This window comes from Mustela erminea, chromosome 9, assembly GCF_009829155.1.
Source record: "Mustela erminea isolate mMusErm1 chromosome 9, mMusErm1.Pri, whole genome shotgun sequence".
Lineage (NCBI taxonomy): Eukaryota > Metazoa > Chordata > Mammalia > Carnivora > Mustelidae > Mustela > Mustela erminea.
In genome coordinates this window covers 67,354,370-67,371,055 of record NC_045622.1, presented here as the reverse complement: position 1 = coordinate 67,371,055, position 16,686 = coordinate 67,354,370, and the positions used below count along the sequence as shown (strand labels likewise).

General features: G+C 46.6%; 1 protein-coding gene across 11 annotated transcripts in view; it reads right to left on the bottom strand.

Moving 5' to 3' along the window:
* The window catches only part of TEAD1 (TEA domain transcription factor 1), a 261,388-nt gene that overhangs the window by 183,335 nt on the left and 61,367 nt on the right, over nt 1–16,686 (bottom strand). The window contains exon 1 of one of the 11 annotated variants that reach the window (XM_032358727.1): nt 8,608–8,882. The exons of the other annotated variants lie outside the window; for them this stretch is intronic. The gene's annotated coding sequence lies outside the window, so the exon portion shown is untranslated. Of the gene's footprint in view, nt 1–8,607; nt 8,883–16,686 lie in introns of those variants that run through there. 11 annotated transcript variants of the gene reach the window in all.

Here is a 16,686-nt window from a genome sequence, read left to right as displayed (position 1 = left end):
ACTGAGGCCACGTCTGCCATCAAGCTAGTAGCAGTCAGTGAGCCTTGGTGTCATAAATTCCAACTGCCAACAGGTTCTAATTTCAGCAGGAAGGACTGGATAATTACTCCTTCTCATTTTCCAAAATCAATTCCATATCAACAGGATCCAACCACAAGCCAACACCTCATCACCAAGACCCGGGTGCTGAGCACCCCGTGAGAGGACTTTGGCATTACCCTCCTGAGATTGCCTGATGAATACTCCTGCTCCATCAGCACTAAGAACTTGCCCAGGTGACAGTTCAAGAAAGGCTCTGACTTGGGGTGCCTGGGTGGCTCAGTGGGTTAAGGCCTCTGCCTTCAGCTCAAGTCATGATCCCAGGGTCCTGGGATCGAGCCCCACATCCGGCTCTCTGCTCAGCGGCGAGCCTGCTTCCTCCTCTCTCTCTGCCTGCCTCTCTGCCTACTTGTGATCTCTCTCTGTCAAATAAATAAATAAAAATCCTTTAAAAAAAAAAAAAAAGGCTCTGACTGATTTCATGCTACGCAGCTCTGTATTACCAGCCTTTAGGGGAATCACCTTCTCCACCCCCTTAAGGAATCTGTTAGCCACTCAGAACAGAAATCTCTGCCTCTTCTTTCTGCCACCATCACCGCAAGTCAAGGTAATAATCACTGCTCTCTTTCATCGGGAAGACACCTGCCAAAGAACTAGGCCACAGACTCAGGTCCAGGCAGGCTATCCAATCTGACCATTCCCAAGTGAAGACTGATACCCAGACAGTGCACTCATCCAAGAAGCTTGAGCTGGAAGGCATGACCTGCAGCCTGGGTCACAGACCCCCGGGAGGCAGACCACTGAACACATTTCAAAGCCAGAAGAGAAGTTTTTTTCCAGCTCTAAGAGAAAAAGAAATGCCACAAGAGTTGGCGTTAAGTAGCTCTCAGGCAGCTCAAATGGAAAACCTGCAGGATCTTTCCTAGGATAACAGTCAAAGAAAAGCCCAAAACTAACCCCCCTCAATTCTAGCAGGTCTATAGAGTGAACCTATATTTAATGCAGACTCCCCAATCATAATGCTTATTCAAAACAAAGAAAACAAACACCATGAAAAGAATACTCCTTAATCACTAAGTCATGGATAACGTTACTTTCTTAGTCAGTGAGGTTCACCATCAGATTATTGTGATGCCTTCTCATTTTCGCTGACAATGAGTACAAATTTAAAAACCAAGAGTAGAGAGTTTGTATTTGCAAAGATATCAACACAACAGATAAATACAAACACTACACTTGGTCAAACCCTACAACAAACATTTCAAAAGGGTCCGTCTCAATCCCCTGCCGAGGAAGAGTGCCTACAAAGGACCCTCATACAGTCAGAGTGCTGTATGGGTGGCAAGTCTGTAGGTCATGACTGGGGTGTCATCCTTCGTACAAAAACCCATGGGGACTCACTCTGTTACAAAGCTTGTTGCCAGCCAACGTAATGATATGTTAGTTCAGGGCTGACACCGAGTCCCAACAGCTGACCTGCCCAGATGTAGTTCCTCTGGCTGATCTGGAGGTCGGATTCTATGGCATCAGAAACAGCCCTCCCTAGTCCACACCCAGAAATGGTCCCAAGCCACCTTCTCTAGCTCCTGTGACTTGGGCTGCTTCCCTCACACTGGCCATGCTTGCATCTACCCTGGACTACTGACACAGCATGCAGGGGACAGAAGCACTAGGTAAATCTATAGCTCACTTCAGACTGGGTCATCAGTTAATCAACAAGGGCAACAGAAGCAAGCTGGCATTTCAAAGTGCTGAACTGGGAAGTCCAAGTTCTGCTCCAGTTCTCTGACTGGGAACACTGGCATTTAAATGCTGTCTTTCAACCCAACAGACCCACATGAATCTCGTGGGCACTGGCATTAGAAGATCCACAATCAGGGGACCCGGGTGGCTCTGATGGTTCGGCACCTGACTCCTGATTTCAGCTCAGATCATGAGCTCCGGGTCATGAGATCGAGCCTCAGCAGGGAGCGTGCCTGAGATTCCCTCTCCATCTTCCTCTGCCTCCCCCCACCCTTCTAGCACTCCCTCTCTCTCCCCCGGAGTAAAGAAATAAACTCTTTAAAAAAAAAAAAAAAAGTGGAGGAAAAGTAAAGTAAATAAATAAAATCTTTTAAAAAAAAAAAAAGTGGAGGAAAAGAAGAACCACCACCAAAATCTAGGCTCTGATGTGTCCAGGAGGGAAAAAAAACTACTCTTTCCTGTCACCTTGAAGTAACCAAGGACATAATTTATCACAGTGCATTTTGTTCCTTTTCAGCCTCTCAGCCACCAAACATCAGGATAGCGCTTTTTTTGGTCTGGCCATTTTTATGGTATCCAAGCACAGAGATCCTCATCGCAAATCACACATGAGTATCTCCACCCCCAAAACATGATCTTAAACCTCCCTGCAAGCTAGGACCTCGGACAGTGGCAGGTGGTATCAGGAGACTGGATGAAAGTGAGCATCACAGCAGCGGCCACAACTAACCCTTCTGATTCCACAGTAACCTCAGAGGAAAAGTTTATTCCAGAGCCCTCGATAATTCACTTTTTCTGAATTATGCTTTTATGCGATGCCATCGGCATACAAGGAAACATCCCCTGAATCAGTCACTGGATTTACTCCGGGACATTGAAAATGGCCTTCGTCATATATCAGAGTGCTCTTTACAAAGATCCCAAAGAAAGTTTGATAACAAGACAACGTTATGTGTTTTTGTTTTTTGTTTTTTGTTGTTTTTAACCTGTGGTCAACTGACTAGGCCCTGGCTTTCTTTACTCACTGGCCACCAAGTGCTCTAAGCCACACTGTCAGGCCCCGCGGAGAAAGCAAGGAGGTTATTTTCAACAAGTTTGGCTTTATTCCCAAATCCGCGTTAGATCCCTACCTCCACCTCTACCCCCTTCTTCTCTCCTGAGGTTTCCTACTTTTCATTTATGCTATTTTACAGCCTTGCAAGCTGCCTTAAATTTATTCTGAAACAAAAGAGGGAAACTGGGGCGCCTGGATGGTTCAGTGGGTTAAACCTCTGCCTTTGACTGCTCAGGTCATGATCTCAGGGTCCTGGGATCGAGCCCCACATCAGGCTCTCTGCTCAGCAGGGAGCCTGCCTTCTCCGCTCTCTCTGCCTGTCCCCCTGCCTACTTGTGATCTCTTTCTGTCAAATAAATAAAATCTTAAAAAAAAAAAAAAAAAAGAGGGAAACCATTTCTGTTTTCTAATCACCCAGTCCCATCACCACCATGTGCTAGGCACTAGAGAAATGGAGAGAAATAAGTATGTCGTCCTCCCTGCCCTTAAGGAGCAGCCTTCAGGTGGGGAGACAGATCACACGGGCCGGGCCACCCCACACCATAAAAATAGCCCAGGGCTGTTTCACACCGTGGCCGACACGCACACACCAGCAACACACGGAGCATGCCCGCAGCTCCTGAAGGTGTGTGTGCAACTATCTGGGGTCAGGAAAGGACGAAGGACAGATAATTTTATAAATCTGAAATCAGAATGTTTTCATCAAAAGCACTTTCAGCATGGTCCAAGGCCAGAGCAGTCCTCTAGGTAAAGTCACGCATGACGACAGGACAGGACCCTAAGCATTCCAACTTCAGAGACAGGTTTTAGAGACGGTGTAGACGGGCTGCTTTCTTACACAAGCCAGAGCCACCGGACGAACTCCACTCAGCGCCCTGTCGCCCAGCTCCTCAATTACTGTTCATTGACCTTTGACCTCAAGCACCCACCCTTATTCCCCTGGTCCCCAAAGATGGCTGCATGCTGATGGCACAGTCAGCCCCAACCCGGCACAGAAACTGGACCCCTGTGCTCTCATGGAGACACAGAAGTCTAAGAACTGCCCACAAGTTAACCCGGGCCAACAGCGACACGTGCAAGTGTGTAAGCTGACCCAGAACAGACCCTGCTTGTTCCCCAATATCCACTTGTTTCCAGTGTTATGGCTGTCATGGAGTCCTGACTCTTCAGAAATGCAACGTGCCATTTAATGAAGACACAGCGACAGAGCAGTTGCAAAACAGGTCTTCCATTGGGAGGGATGCAAATTCAGAGACCAATAAGAGCCTCTCACCCTAGCCCCCAGCCCACTCCTCCAAATTTATACCCAGTTCAACTTCAGGGAGAGCATGCATCTCAGCACTTTGGCTAGGAACTGGCCAGGGTAAGAGAGTATTGTTTCCCCCTTTAGACAATGAGCCATTCCTGCCCAAATAAATACATAAACAAACATATGAGCACCTACTATGTACACAGCATCAGCTCTAAGCAGGCCACAAACACTTGGGAGGCACACAGTGAGGCAAGACCCCTAGGCAAAGAGAAGAACCTTCGGGAAGGCTGAGGTACCCACTTCGGGAATCAGGCCTCTCTGTGCCTTCACTTCGGCAGGGCCTAGAGTGCTCTGGAGGAGGGCAGACCACCAGACTCCTCTCTCGCCCTCCCACTGCACCAGCAAAGAGTCCCAGTATCAAGAAAGAAAGGCAAAAGGCCACAACTTGATTCCACTGACATTTCCACAGCTCTCCAACACACACACACACACAGGGAGCCTCTTCAGAGGGGTCTCCAACACAATCTGCTAACCTCAGGAGAAGAACAAGGAAGGCCAAACCGTCAATCCATCTCTCACTCATCCAACTGGAATCCATGCCGATTCCCCCTGTGGAATCCCACCGATGCGCTCGCTCTTGCCCGGGCTCTCCCTTTGTGGATTTTCCTGGTGTTGATTCCCCATTAGTTCTACTGACTTGACTCTACATGTAGGATTCAACTTGAAGGCCAAACAGGCCCAAAAGGACACCAAACAACCCCAAACCCACACACTAGACACACTTGGCAGTGACACCTTCAAAGCCGCTTCTCTGCACTGAGGATCCTTCCCTGAAAGCATTCATGGAAAACCAAAAAGGATTTCCGAGGTCCTGGGTATGGAGACCCAATTCATATAGTGCCCTTGGAGAGATTCTGCTACTCAGGGAACCTGGCTGGAGCAGCACCCAGGCTCCACCCAGCCCTTCCCATGCAACTCAATCCCGAGAATGTCCACTTGACCCCCCATCCCTCAGCCGCATGCCCTTCCACGCCTCTCCATGCCCCTCCACCCCTAAGGACTCTACTCCTGGTTCCCAGGTGGGACCTTCCACCCTTCTCAGAGCTGGGCAGTCGCCAGTGTCCCCACACCACCACCACACCCCACAACCAAGTCCTGCCCAGTTCCCAGCTCTGGATGGAGGCTGGGTGACATGGGTGGCCTCTTGAAAGTATCCCAGCTCTGATGCTAAAAGTGTGAATCAGAGTCCCCAAGAGAGGTATTTTTGGCAAGTCTCCCTAGTGCTCTTCTTTGGCCAGAAGAGTTTTCCTAAAATGCAATTATGACTTTTATCATCTGCTCCTTAAAATCTTCCAGCAGATCCCCACCCACTACAGGACCCAACTGGCTGCCAGGGGCACCCATGGCCTTGACCACCTGACTGCAGCCTGTTCTCAGACGCCTGTCCAGTCCCCTGCATGCCAACCACGTGACCACTCCACGGCACCCAGACACAGCAGGCTGCCTGCTTCACCCTTCAGCCGCCTGGGTCCCTCTGCTCAGATGCTCCCCTCGTCAGTCGCTCTGCCCAACAAATACCTATCTGTCCTTTCAAGACCAACACCACCAACCTCTCTCTGGGAAGCCTGAGCAGCTTCCTCCACCCGGAGATGTCACTTCCGTGTCCCCGCAGCACCTCAAACAAACTTCCAACACCACACGTGCATGCCTCACCACTGAGTCCTCATAAGAAACAGTCTCCCAGCTTGTCAGTAAGTTCTCTAGCAGTCCTAGAACATCCCTCAATACCAGACAAGCTGCTGGAACTTCAAAAAGTGTTTGCTACCTGTTCTCCTTTGCGGGTATCCCTACAGCTTCAGGGACTATGCCCTAAATCTGCAGAGCCTCTAGGGTTCTGGAATACCAAAGAGTTTGAATTTTTAGTTCCCCACTTATTAGCTATGTCTCAGTGTAACCCTCCCACTTTGGTGCAAATGAGAATTAATAATTACTACTTGTTATAAAGACTATGAGACGGGGCACCTGGGTGGCTCAGTGTGTTAAGCCTCTGCTTTCAGCTCTGGTCATGATCCCAGGGTCCTAGGATCGAGCTCCGCATCGGGCTCTCTGCTCAGTGGGGAGCCTGCTTCCTCCTCTCTCTCTGCCTGCCTCTCTGCCTACTTGTGATCTGTCTGTCAAATAAATTTAAAAAAAAAAAAAAAACTTACTTTAAAACACTAAAAATAAAAATAAAAAAATAAAAAGACTACTAGATGATCCGTGTCAAGTACAGGTGTTTCAATTATTAGCAGTAATTACGTGCATTTTTTACCATTATCTGTACGCTTATAGATGAGTGGGTGAGTGCACACACATCTTAGAACTGTGCCTGACACATTATAGGCCCTCAAAATAATTGCTGAACAAATGTGTACAGCTATAATTACTAATTACTGCTTATGTATCCGCCTTTCCTGCTACATTGCAAGTTTTCAGAAGGCAGGGGCTTTGGCCCATTCATTTCTGTACCTTTTCCCCACCTCAGCTCCATAAATAATTGTCTGATTTAGTTTAACATAAAATATTAATACAAGTTTATGACAATATATTAAGATATTCATCCTTGTCGAAGGAATCACAAAGATGGCCTCAGGCACACTCTAGACCAAACCCACAGAACAAAATTAAAGAGTCACTGGCTTGAAAACCTTCCTCTAATCTCCAAACACCCTTAACTAGCTGGCTTCTAGGCTCAACATCAACTCTGTGGGCCCCTCTTCAAGGTCCGGCCTGTTACCTAATGAACCACCACCCGAGGTCTTAAGTGATGATATACACATTCCCTGGTCTGTGGCATCCCCACCCCGGTCCCCAGCCACAGCCCCCCCTACCACCACCACCCGGAGACATGGGCCACAGCCTCTGCAGCTCACAGCCAGTCCTCCCCCTGGGGCCTGGGGGCAGCAGGAGGCTGGCCAACGTGTCAGGTTACCACAAAATCACAGCGGGCCTGCACAGTCAGCGAACCCGCCAAGTGCAAAAAAGAGAAGCCCAGGAGGAAAAACTAGACATTAGAGTCTGAGTCTAAGAGGAACTGGGGTTTAAGAAATATACTTTAAATTCACAACTACACTCTTAACGTCACCACTATAGCCTCTACAATAACTCATTCATTTGGTGCCCCGCCCCCCAGAGTAGCTTATATTTATATTATACTTAACTGCTTTGAACGTGTTTTTAAAAACATCATTTTTAAGGCCAGAGAGGAAGATGGGGGGGGGGGGTTTGTTTTGTTTTGGTTTGGCTTTTTTTGTAGCTTGCTTATTTAGTTTGCTTATTTTATAAAAGTCAGATTTGGGTCAATGAAGGTTCTAACAAGTATTCCCATTCAACAAGTCCCTGATATTACTCAGCTTTAATTTTCTCCAAACTAAATCCAAACATGACAGAGCTCATTAGCTCGGCTGAAGGAGAGGCAGACCTTCAAGAAAGAAAAGGCTAATAAAAAGCACTCACACATTTTTTTTTCTTTTTCCTAAAATGAAATCAAAGGTCACTCCCGCGCTACCCTCGTGCAGGAACCCCGGCGGCTTGATGTGGGCTAACCCAGCCCACGGACTTCAAACAAAGTTAACTTCAATCACTGCAGCCAGTTAACAGGTTATTGATTCTCCAGCCACTGTTCTTTCATCTGGGTGTACTCCGCAGACCAGGCCTCTTTAATGGGCTCCTAGCAATTGTTTTAATAAGAGGGTGGGTAGAGACCCAGCTCCAAGAAATGCCCTTCTCTGGCTGGGCAGGTAAACCCCGAGACTGGATTCGGTTCCCATTCGGTTTCCCACTGATAACGCGGCAGGTTAGATTCCCTGGAGGTGTTGAAAGGGAGACAGATTTAGAAAGAAAGAAAAAGGAAGGAAGGAAGGAAGGAAGGAAGAAGAAAAAAACAAAGAAAGAAAAAGAAATCCCAAATGGGGGGAGGAAAAAAAAAAAACAGATTCTCTGCAATCTTCTTTTAAAAGTTTCTTTAAAAAAAAAAAAAAAAGACTCTACTGCAATTTCTTAAAGGGGAAGGCAGCAGGGGACTTTCAAATGATGATCTTAGTGACGACCAGACCAGCTGCTAAACATGCAGACAGGCAGATTCTGCGTTTCATTTCTTTTAACTTTTAAGAAATAATCCTCTCCTGATCCCATCAATAAAAACTTCAGAGAAGGAACCTATTACCTACCAGCAGACTCTGAGTTCTACAAGTGGAGAAGCACACACATCAACAGTGAAATTACCAGCAGTTTCATCCTGTCTTTAAAAATGGCCTAATTCCTGGAAGAGAGGATCCCATGTGCATGCTCCTCCTTGGGCTGTCAGAATTCACACAGTTCATACAGGACACATCACACCATGCAATTATCAATTGGCATTGCCACTGCTAAAAGATCTTTAATCCTGACTTTTTTTCTTAAAAAAAAAAAAACACACACCATAAAATCTCTCCTTATTAGCCCAGCTCTCTCAGCCTGTTCAGTGTGCCTGGTCACTTACAGGAGAAGGAGAAAACCCCGGAGGTGCGGCTCATCTTTCCCCAGCTGTGTCTCCCAGGGAGCTGTTCATGTGTCTCCACAGTGCGATGCCACGCCACCGTGCTGGCCGACAGGGTTTAAAATTAGCCGAGCCACGGGTAACCTTCGGACAAGGTTAGCCAGCAGAGCAGCGCGTGGCTCAGGGAGGGACATTAATGAGAAGCCAAGGAGAGCTCTTCCCTTAGCCCATGCGGGCCCCTCAGAGCCCTCACCCTCTAGAATCCTGGAGGAGCCAGGGACGCCTCCTGGGCCTGAGGAGGCTGACCTCGGCTCTTTTTTTTTTTTTTTTTTTTTTTTTAGATTTTATTTATTTATTTGACAGACAGAGATCACAAGTAGGCAGGCAGAGAGAGAGAGGAGGAAGCAGGTTCCCTGCTGAGCAGAGAGCCCGATGTGGGACTCGATCCCAGGACCCTGAGATCATGACCTGAGCCAAAGGCTGCGGCTCAACCCACTGAGCCACCCAGGGGCCCCTCAGCTCTTATTTTTAACCCACCAAGTCAGCAGCTTCCTTCGCAAGCGATCGACACAAGCTCTGCATGTGTTTCCCCAAGTCTGAATTTAGCATAACTCAGCCGCTGGTTATACGTTCATTTTTAAAACCCTTAAACTGGATTTTAAGAACGCCATGCCCATGGAACACTTCTAAATGTGAAGCTCATAGCCACAGAGGACCACCAGAGTGGAACCTACAGAAACATACACAGGAGGACAGGCACTGTACTCATGGTCCTCCACCAAACCACAGGCAGGACCACGCTTTCTGATTACTTTCTAACACTAATACCATTATTCTTACTGATACTATTTATTATTGTTACTCCCTATAGTTTTGGGGTTCTGTTCTAACATCTCACATTCAGCATTACCCAGAGTCCCAAAATAGTCTTTGCATTTGTGGTTTTTAAGAGGTATCATATTTCACGGCATGGATATCTGCTATTTTGACTATTTCCCCACGTGTGCACATGTTTATCCTGCCCAACCGTTCAGTGACAGCAAACATCCTTGTAATCATCTCCTAAGGACAGACTCCTGGTGTCCACAAGGGCCAGAAAGAAACTGAAGCCACTGGTGCAGACTGGGGACCCTCGAAGTCAGGGACTGCCTGTCACACTGTAGTGTTTTCTAAAGAAAGGAAGGTGTTTTGGCATTTTCCAAATAGACAAGCGTTAAGTTCTAATGCGACGCTTTCCAAGCACATATCGGGGGATGATCATCAGGCCAGTATAGCAGAAGTCCCCTGGGCAATGGGGCAGAGAATACCACAAGCAAAGGACGCATCTCACACCTCTGAACACGGGTCAAAGGCGATTCGGATGCTACTGGCGTCATCCACAGCTCCCCGCTGGTGCGGCCACTCTGGTTGTTCAACATACTGAAATTCGTTCACACGAGCTGAAGAGTCAGTGGCACAAGCCCAGTAAATGCCCCTGTCCCCTTGGCTCCCACCCTCCTCCCAGAGCCCCAGCCTCCTCCCTATCAGAGTAAAGGTTAGTGCCTGGCACACCAGGGGCCTCCAGGGGTTTCCCTTGGGTTGATGTCTGTATGGTTCAATAAACGTCTGAAATGTCCCTCCTGTTCACGGACAACCTACAACTCAAGATCTGCTTTTAAAACTTCATTCATCCTCTCTGCCTACCAGCTCCTCAGAGACTACTGGTTAAAAAACTGAATCATCACTTCAGCACTGTTTCTTAAATTCATTAAGTTCCCTAATATTTTAAACTGAAATGGATAATTGATTAGAAGCACTTACCAAGATGCCTAGCAGGGAGCTGTTCCCACTAAATTATTCTCTCCCAAGCCCAGGGAGTTGGGTTAGACAAAGATGGACATTATGAGCATAAGATCCATACGCTGGGCGCTAACACCCGTGAGACTGGGTCCCCAAGGAGCCAAGCTATCTGCTTAAATCACATGAGACTTTAAGGAACTCTCAGATCATCAACTATAATTCGCAGGACACTAAAGCAAAAATATAAAAATGCTAAAATGAAGAAGGAAGTAGAAGAGTCAAGTACAGTCTAACCTGTTCGCCAGTTGCCCTGGCACTGGATTACCTCGAACACCAGTAAACATGACCTTCTGGAGCTGGGGGCACTGCTATGCTGCTGGGAGCACCATCTCTACCTCATCTCTCTTTGCTAAGCTGAATTATTTTCTGTGTAAGGGAACAGATAACTAGCAAGTGGACAGAATTTCATTTCCTCTGAACATTTTCGTCTCTCTTCTGCGGATGCCAGGGCAGAACACCAGCCAGGAAAAGGAAGAACACCACACCAGAAGCCTGTAAATCAGACTTTCAAAACCAAAAAGGAGCTAACCTGGATGCATTACAGCCCCGCCCAGCCCAGCCCAGCTCGGGTGTTTCTCCAAGCTGCTGGGATGGTGACCCACCATGGAATCAGCTCAAAGACAATGTCCATCCAGGTCTCCACTGCAGAAGAATATATGCCAAATTTCAGGTCACTGGTGGGAGCTATTTTTGACTCCCAATACCAAATACAGCAGGAAAAGTATAAGGAAATACCTTGTAGTAGTAACTGAAGATAATAATCACAGCTAAGATTTACTTAACACTACTGTGTGTGAGGTACAAGGATCAAGACTTTGCTTTTACCATTTCTCCTCATCCTCATCACAACTATCCTAAGTAAGGATGTAATATTATTATACCTGTTATTCACATAATGAAGAAAACGAAGTTTACAAACACTAAGTCATTTATCCACTTGTCAAACAGAGATATTCAAACCCAGACCCATCTCACCTTGAGCCCAAAGTCTGTTTCTGTGACACACTGAACCTCCCCTCGTTGGAGGCAAGCAAGGAGCAGCTGAGAGATCTCATAACAGGGTCTCGGGAACTGGAGCGGGAAGAGGATGTCAGGGAAGATGCAATCTGACCTCTGATGCATGACAGATGAAAACAGACTGCCTGCTGTATGCCGGCTCTGTCCTGGGTGCTTAGAACACAGGAGGTGTAGGAGACCCCCAGGAATGAAGCTAGCACACTGTTAGAGCGGCTCGATTTTTCTCACAACAAAGGCAACTGAAAAGCAAGGCCGTCGGAGAGTCCACAGACACCCATCCCAGGGAGCCCGGCAGAGCTGGCACATGGCGAGCCCGTATCCTTCTCCCTCCCAGAACACAGCTGGGAGGCTGCAGACCTCCTACCTTCTGCAGCGTGGGGGGGGGGGGGGGGGGGGTCTGGCCCTTCTCTTTATAAACTCCCTGCACCTCAGCTTTTCGCCAACACAAAGATGATACTTACAGTAAATAAACAATTCAAATTTGTGTTAAAATAAACTCCCTGCACCTCAACTTTTCGCCAACACAAAGATGATACTTACAGTAAATAAACAATTCAAATTTGTGTTAAAATAAACTCCCTGCACCTCAGCTTTTCGCCAACACAAAGATGATACTTACAGTAAATAAACAATTCAAATTTGTGTTAGAATAAACTCCCTGCACCTCAGGTTTTCGCCAACACAAAGATGATACTTACAGTAAATAAGCAATTCAAATTTGTGTTAGAATGTATTAAGAACAAAACCAGAAAAGGGGATGAATGAACAAGTCCCACGGGAGAGTAAGTACAGGACTTTGCCCCTTGGCAAGAAGAGGGAAAGGACAAAATCAAGCAAGCTGAATCCGTGACTTTAGGGCTCTTCATCAGCAAATGTGTAGAGACGGTGGGCACATGTGCCGTGAACAGGACCCAAGGAATACGCCAGTGCTGCTGTGGGTGAAGGTCCAAATGGCTATACTTAACAAGAGCCTCAAAGGCTTACATCCTCAGACTTAGTCATCCTCACCCTAGAAATCTACTGAGAAGAGAATTCCACGAAGAAAAACATTCGAATCACAAAGATACATTCCAGAATCACCCCTAATACCATGAACACCAGAATAACTAAGAAATTCACAGTATGTGAATGCAAAGGAAATCTGTCTCCATTTATAAGAAAAAAATGAAAAAGAACAGACTGAAACATTAGGGAAAGCTTCTCAAAGAATCTGGATTTTTTAAAGCAAAATACAAAATTATATATTTATATATATTTATATATATTTTTAAATATACATTTGTATGTATACATGTAAGTATATATGAAACTGTATGCAGATGTATTCAAACATATTATTAAAAATATATTTATATGTATTACGCAGACATGAAACTGTGTAAGTGTATATCTGTAATTTAGTTTTATGCCCGTATCTACAGAAATAAAGCAATTGAAATTTTTTTAAAAGAGTTATTCTCTTAGGAGAGTGACATTACAGGTTTTGTCTTATACCTTTTTTTTCATATTCTATTGTTTCTGTAATTTTTAAGAAAGGGCTCCAATTTTTAAGAAAATTTAAATCGAGACATTCAAGCACATGAATGCAAAAGGAAAGCTTTAGAGGTCACACGTGTGGGGATACTTGAATCCTCTCTATCATCAGGACCCACCAGAAGAAGCCCATCTCCACTCTCTATGTCTAATCACAAGCTTCAAACACAGACACACAGATGATCGTGTGCTTCAGGGAGACCTGAGGACTTGATGTCCCCCTTACCTTTCTGGCAGCAATCACAGTAGAACACTTACGGAGTGTGGATTCTGGAGCTGGCCCCACTAGATGCACTTTATATGGCCATTCATTTACTCCTTATAACAATCCTATAGGGAAAGTACTATCATGACTCCCATTTTGAAATGAGGAAACCCGACCTCGCTCAGACTGGTGGCAAAGCCAAGATCTGAACACAGACTAACCCTGGAGTCTACAGTGATAAGAACCAACCCGGACTGTGGAGACAAGTTGCCCACCAGGTGCTCCGCCGGTACATCTTATCCAAAACATCTTTCCCCCCTCAGCCACCTAGAAGGTACCCACACACACTTCAGAGGCCAATTCAACCGCCACCTCTTCAGCAAGGCCTTCCGCGGAGCTCCCGCACAGCATAATAGCCACGGGGTTTCAGTTGCCCACAAAAACAGTTACGGAGACGGGGAACAATGATGGCAGCAGAACCAAGTGAATGTCCTTAAGGTCCAGAGCTGCACGCTTAAAAATGGGGAAGACAGTAAATTTTTGCTATGTGCATTTTACCACAATTACAATTATAGGGAAGTAGGTAGGTACACAGAGAGGTAGACAGACAGATAAAATGGGACTTCTAAGCAAAGAAATCAGGTCACAAGAACATGTCTACAGGGGAACCCGAACACGACTTTGGATGCTGTTCACACCCCAGACGCTGCACACATCACGCAGACATCACGTGAGTCCTTCCAAGACTCTTCCCCTTTCAGCAGGATTACCCCTCCCTCCAGGAGCCTTCCTGGATCCCCAAGTGCAGTCTGGGGGAGGCTGCTCACATGTGCCCACAGTATCATGCCCTTGTCCCGGAGAACCCTTAGAAGTGCCCATCAACAGATCTGTGCCCCCATGAAAAACTCCCGCTGAAGGCAGCATCCTTATCTTATTCTAGTGTGTCCCCAGGACTTGGCTCAACACTTATCACCTTTAATAAACACTGAATCAGTTAATTAACTGCTGGAAAAAGGAGGGGTTGGAATACTGCTCTGATTTTCCAAGCTCACATACAGGGTTGTCGTGAAGCATGATTAAGAAGACAAGTCAAGGCTCGCAGAAAACCCAAAGACTCTAGTCTAAAACTAAAAGGAAGAGGGCCCACTAGCAGAGATTCCCAGAGGCCCCCCGCCACCTCTATCAGATATGGGGGATTTATGTGCGAAAAGGTGATTTTCAGCACCTGCAGCTCCCGTGGGTTAAAGTCCATGCCCATCTCCCAACGGCCTGGGCTGAGACTCAGGTGCCAGGTGCAGGACAAAGGCTTAGGTCACCTCTTCAAACTCTGTTGAGGTCAAGTTTAAATGGCAGTTTGATCAATTTGTCCGGCACCTATTCTTTGGGCTAAAATTAGAAAACATTCTTTAAGGCTGCTAAATCTTTATTGATCCTGAGGGGTCAGCTCAGAAGGCCAGGGGTGGTAATTGCTTGTTCTTTGCATAGTCCATTTTCCATCCTTCAAGGCAGCTGATACGACCACAGTACTTTTTCTTGCATGTTCTAGCACCGTTTTGCTCATCACACCTCCAAATCTACTCACAGCCCGTGTGCCACAGAGGAGAACAAATTCTTGAATTTGCTTCTGAGCAAAGTACGTTTCCTTTTTTTCCTCCCTCTCCAATCACTGAGCAAACTGCAGAAGTGGAGCAAGCACAAGGCAGGCTCATCCGTGCCGGAGCCCTGCAAGCCAGCCGCCTGCCGGAGGACACAGAACCCCCCACTGAAGAGCGCAGACAACACCCGACGCGACTGGAGTTCAGCTTTAGGGAAACCCAGCGCGGGACATTCATACATTTGGGTGACTCACCGCTCCAAACAGGTGATGCTGAAATGTCAAGGAAAGTAAACGCAAAACTAAGAAACGCAGCTGCTTGTGCCTCATAGGGAAACCCTTGGCCAGCAGGCAAAATCCATGCCCGAACGTTAGAAAGAAATACCATAGGTAAAGGACATTTGGGAATCCGAGACAGAGAGGCAGAGATAAGGGGCATGCATTTTTAAAAGGAGATAATGGCTACCCCCTTTTATTTAATTTTTTTGTTTAGTCTTCCATTTATTTAGTCAAACTATCCTCATTATAGTTGTTCAGTGAATTACAGAGATACAGATGTGTCCACATACAGCCTGACTCCGGGGAGCAGAACCTGTGCGGGGCGAGAAAGGACACAGCCGCAATAAGTCCCCGAGCAAGTCCTTTCCTTCCCACCCTGGGCCTCGGTTTCCTCATTTGTCAAAAGGGGAGCTGAACCAGGACTTTTACTGGGAGCTCTCATGTGTAGTATTCTTTCTACTCCAGTCAGCTATCTACCAGAACAAGCAGACTTCTGGCCCATGCATGACGAACTGTCCAAAACAGGAATCTTTTTAAAGTGCTGTAAATAGGGGAGCCTGGGTGGCTCAGTCCTTGAGCAATCTGCCTTCGGCAAAGGTCATGGTCCCAGGGTCCCGGGATCATGCCCCTCGTCAGGCTCCCTGCTCAGGCGGAAGCCTGCTTTCCCCTACTCCCTCCCCCCACCCCGCTTGTGTTCTCTCTCTCTCTCTCTGTCAAATAAATAAATAAGTCTTTTAAAAATTGAAAATTTTAAAAAGTGCCATAAATATTAAAGAGCATATTATATATATACATATACTGGCCATATTATATATGTACATATATATAGAGAGAGAGAGAGAAACTGTATTATATATGTTCCAACACCATTTTTTGAAGACACAGACTATTTCTGTGTAACAGAATAATAAAAGATAGTGATTAGAGGGGCGCCTCAGTGGTTCGGTTAGGTGTCTGACTTGATTTAGGTTCAGATCATGATCTGAGGGTGGTGAGACTGAGCCCCATGCAGAGCTCTGCACCAAGGCTGGAGTCTGCTTAAGATTCTCTGTCCCTCTCCTTCTGCCCCTCCCCCTCACACTGTGGGAGTACTCCATTCTGCGTCTGTCTGTCTATCTGTCTCTGTCAGGGAAGGGGGACGGAGATAGTGATTATAATTTTTAATGGCACTTTTGAGATGCTTGGGTGGCTCAGGTCATGATCCCAGGGTCCTGGGACTGAGATGGGCATGGGGGGGGAATCCCCACTCAGCAGGGAGTCTGCTTCTCGCTACCTCTGCCCCTCCCCCACAACTCAGGCCTCCGTGCGCAAATGCTCTCATAAATAAATAAATAAACAAACAAACAGGCACATTTTAAAAGTGGATCTTTTGGGGTGCCTGGATGGTTCAGATGGTTATGCATCTGCCTTCAACTCAGGTCAAGATCTCCAGGTCCTGGGATCCAGCCCCATGTCAGGCTCCCTCTGCCCCTCCCCTTTTCCTCCTTGTCCTTGCACACACACTTTTTCAAATAAATAAATAAAATCTTTAAAAGAAAAAAAAGGAGAGAAAGAAGCTTCATTTGGCTATCTCAAAGAAATGTTTTCCCTTTTTTTTCCTCCTTCGTGTTTACCT